The sequence below is a fragment of the Fundulus heteroclitus genome, chromosome 2 (genome assembly GCF_011125445.2).
Source record: "Fundulus heteroclitus isolate FHET01 chromosome 2, MU-UCD_Fhet_4.1, whole genome shotgun sequence".
NCBI classification, from domain to species: domain Eukaryota; kingdom Metazoa; phylum Chordata; class Actinopteri; order Cyprinodontiformes; family Fundulidae; genus Fundulus; species Fundulus heteroclitus.
This window is the reverse complement of record NC_046362.1, coordinates 12,472,055-12,476,588: the sequence shown is the minus strand read 5'-3', so window position 1 is coordinate 12,476,588 and position 4,534 is coordinate 12,472,055. Positions and strand designations below refer to the sequence as shown.

General features: G+C 44.1%; 1 long non-coding RNA gene across 1 annotated transcript; it reads left to right on the top strand.

Annotated features, from left to right (window-relative positions):
* Positions 1-608: 608 nt before the first annotated feature.
* On the top strand, positions 609-1,226 carry LOC118565058. The gene is made up of 2 exons (XR_004932150.1): positions 609-1,071; positions 1,144-1,226. It is a non-coding gene; the product is annotated as an uncharacterized LOC118565058 (long non-coding RNA).
* The last annotated feature ends 3,308 nt before the right edge of the window (positions 1,227-4,534 follow it).

Below are 4,534 nucleotides of genomic sequence, written 5' to 3'. Positions count from 1 at the left end.
GAGCTAGAAGAGCAATTCTCACCTCCACCCAGAAACAGGCCCGGGCTGCCAATCGCCATCGAGTCCCAGCACCCAACTACCGGGTGGGAGATAGAGTGTGGCTCTCCACAAGGAACCTGCCGCTCAAGGTTGAGAACAAGAAACTGGCACCTCGGTTTATTGGGCCGTTCTCGATCTCCAACGTGGTGAACCCGGTGGCGGTTCGTCTCCACTTGCCCTCATCGATGAAGGTCCACCCCACGTTCCATGTCTCTCAGGTTAAACCTGTCAAGACCTCGAACCTTGCTCCTGCCGCCACATCCCCACCGCCTACCCGGTTTGTGGATGGCTCCCCAGCCTACACTGTTAAGCGCATCCTGAGGTCTCGAAAGAGGGGCAGGGGTACCCAGTACCTAATTGACTGGGAGGGCTATGGGCCAGAGGAGCGTCAGTGGGTCCCATCCCGATTCATCCTGGACAAGTCCCTCATTAGGGATTTCCACAGAGCCCACCCGGACCAACCTAGGGCGTCTGGAATCCGCCCTTGAGGGGGGGGCTCTGTAACGTTTCTGGCACTGGGGCTGCTAATTGCAATCAACGCACCTGCGCTGCCTCCACCTCCACCGGCTTATAAGCCCTGCGCCTCGCAGCCTCCAGTGCCAGAACGTCTCGAGCCAACCGGTGAGAACTTCCAGCAATTATTATCAAACTGCCTGCCTGTCTGTTGCCCGACCTGTCTTTGCCTTCATCTCTGAGCCAGCCTAGCCCTCTCCTGGATTCTGTCTGCCCGCCTGAGCCCTGCTGTGTCAGCCTCTGGACCCCGGATTGCCCTCCTGTGTTTTTGACCCCGCTAGCCCGTGAGTACTGGAACCTGCCTGTCCCTTAATCAATCTGTGCTCTCTGGAAACTGGATCTTGGAACTGGACTCGGACCCTTCTTTGGATTTCCCCTTGGATTTGTCGCCTGGACGTATTGGCCTTCCCCGTGACCGAACTCAGACTGCCCCTGGACGACGCCCCCCGGATTTCCCTGTCGCTCGGCTTCCGACACGCTTTGGAGCAAGGACTCCTAAAGAAGTCATCTCCCCATCAGGTTAGTGACCAAACCTTCAGCTCATCCTCTCTATCGCCTCCACTGGTCACTAACCCGTCTCTATCCCCCCAGGAGTTGTCGGCCCGTAAGCACGAGCAGCACGTCCCGAAAGCCTCCGCTTCCCTGTTTTTTCAATAAAATCGGCTCAAGAGCCACTGACCTGTCTCGGGTTGTCTTTGGGTCCGCCCTTATTCGTCACAGGTGATCTGTCTTCCCTGGATGATGTCACAGTTAACAGAACGTCAGACCAGGTGTACCTACTATGAAGAAAAAAAAGAGAGAGCAAAAAGTTAAATGTAATGCAATGCAAAACTGGAGAACAGTAGAACTTAGTAGAGTGAGAAAAATAGACCCTGATGTCCTCCTTTTCTTATGGAGAAACCTTCCATACACAAGTGTACTGTCGCAAACACCTACAGGTGATTGGATTCAGGTGCTTAAAGATTAACTTTTATACAGAAAACCCCTATTATTAGCTTTAGCTGTCACTTTATACAACTCGTATTAAATGACAGCGTATTCTTCAGTGATAGTATTAAGGCGTTGGGTGTTTATGCCTGTAATACTTTATCGGTTTGTTTGGCTGCTCTTTTTATATATCTCTCTGCAGGTGTAGAAGCAGACTCCGAGGATGTTGTCTTGTTCTCTCCTGTTCCTCTCATCTATTCTTCTCGCCTCTTCTCCCCTTTAGCATTTTGTCTCATCTTTTTCTCTTCTTTTTTTGTCTTCTACCTGTTATTTTTGGGTCCATTGAACATGAATTAGTCCCAGAATAAAATATAATAAAGCTTTTTGCTTATATAAAATAAGAGGAGCACTATGACGAAAGCAGTAACGCTTGACTTGTGAAAATAAAATCTGTTGGGCTCTGTTTGGCATTAAGGCAGCAATTCTTAATGCTACACAGCCAGACAGGACACGAAAACAACAACAACACCGTTTAAGATTTATGAAACCTTTAATCTACTTGTGATAACATTAAAATAAGCATTTTAATGCCTTTTTTTTTTACCACAAGACCACCGTAGAATTTGACAAGAACAAAAACACAATTTCTTGACCAGTCATCCTCTAAATATTTCTCTGGCTGAAATCATTTGCACTGAATACAGCCAGGTTCATTAAAACATTGCTGAAATGTATCTTTCGTCTACTTCTAAAGCTGTGTGTTTGCTATAGTTTGCATAAGAATTTACTATATTTGGACATTTGCCTTGATTCGATGTCTTGTTTGGACACACAGCATTACTGTCTGTTATTTCCGGGAGGTCACGAGTGTTATTTACCAACAAGCAAAGCGGAAAGGAAAATGCTAAACTGAGCTTCACCTTGTTTATAGTACACTGTAGTAACCTATGAGCAGTGATGCTACTACAAATCAGAGGTGTAGTTTCTTGTTTTGCTCGGATTCATCGGGTATATTTGGAAATATTGTCTAAAAAGGACAAATAAGCAAGTGTCCTGCTTTCACATTGTAACAGGCCAGTTTCCTTCAGCTCAACCAGCATATGCCATGAGAAAAAACGGATAACTGTCAATTCCTCGGATAACCTGCCTAGAAGCCTCATGCTCTGCAGGCTCACATTCAGCTGTGTACACATGCGCACGTTTGTGTGCATGATGGCGGTGGCATTTCTGTGTCTGTGCAGGGATGGGTGCCTTCCACGGCACCTCAGTGGAAACTTGGCCGCCAGCCAAATGCTGCCCATGAAGGCTGGTAAACACTCTGTGATGGATCTCCTTCTATGCACTCATGCGCCAAACACAATGTAAACTTGTTTCCGTCACTCCATTCAGTCACTTGCTTTTCTTTTTTTCCCCCCTTCTGTTCCACATAATTTCAACTCAGAGTCACATTGCATTTGATGTATGGTGCAATATTTATCATTTTAGGACTCTGTGAACTCTTTGCTTCTCATTATGGTTTCTGCAAGGGCCCTGCTATTGTCACAGATTTCAAATGTTAAAAAGCTATTTACAGGCCTTGCTGAAAATGTTATATGGGACCTAAGAAAAGTATTTATACCTAATGATCAACTTATCCTGCCACTGGAGTTTTATGCGATAGACCAACACAAAGTTGGAAAATGTTTCCTCAGTTTTAGACTCCACCTCAGCAAGACCCGTAAATAGCTTTTTAACATTTGAAATATGTGACAATAGCAGGACCGTTGCGGAAACCATAATGAGAAGCAAAGAGTTCAAAAGAGTCCTAAAATGTAAATATTGCATCAGTGTTTTGGAGTGTCCATCAAAAATACCAGATCTCCAAAACTGAAACTTTTAGCTTATAAAGATGTTATATCACTCAGAAAACACAGTTGTAGCAGTGAAAGAAACATTGTGGTGGCAGCGCCATGCTGTAGGTTTCCTTTTTTTAAGCAGGGAAAGAGAAGCTGGTCAGAGACAGATGGAAATAAATACAGGATAATCCTGGAAGAAAACTTACCGCAAAATACTTAAGACTGGGTCAGAACTTTGAGTTTCACCTCCCAGCAGGCCAGTGACCATAAATATACAGCCATACAGATTAGTGATTCTGATCTGGTCACATCTTAAAGACAAATTGTTGAAATTGATTAATTTCTGAAATGTATTGAATAACAGTTTGAACTCCAGTATGACCCAAGATAGTACAAGAGAAGATCACTATATGTACAACAAACAACGTTTGATGATGAACCAAAACCATAAGGAGGCGATGCAAAAGAACGACACATTCTCTTTTGGGCAGACACTCTGTCTCTGTTTTAAGACTAATACTTTTGACAAAGCTTATAGTTAGTAGTTATGCTGCTATAGGCTTAGGCTGCTGGAGGACATCAGGGTCTATGTCTCTCACTCTGCTGAGTTCTCTGTTCCCCAGTTTGCATTATTTGTTGTCATTTAAACTTTTAACTTTTTGTTCTCTCTGTCTTTTTTCTCTTCATAGTAGGTACACCTGGTCTGCTGTTCTGTTAGCTGTGACATGGGGAGACACATCATCTTCCATTACCATATAGCATAGAAAGTATTCCTGGATCAATGTGTGCTTCTGTGATTTTGTGTCTTTGCTCGTTCTTCAAAAAACCACCAGTCCGTCGAAGCAGATGACCGTTCACATTGAGCCTGGTTCTTCCGGAGGTTTTCCTCCCTGTTAAAGGGAAGTTTTCATCTCCACTGTCGCTTCATGCTTGCTCAGTATGAGGGATTGCTGCAAAGCCATCAACAATGCAGACCACTCTCCCTGTGACTCTACGCTCTTTCAGGAGTAAATGCTGCTTGTCAAGACTTGATGCAATATACTGGGCTTCCTTAGGAAACTTTTTGACCAATCTTTCTGGATGATTTGATTGAATTTGACTTTGTAGAGTGCCTTGAGATGCCATGTGTTATGAATTTGTGCTATATAAAAGTTTATTAGAATTAGAATTTTATTTTAAATAAACTGCATTTTGATTAAAACCAAAACACTTTACAAAAA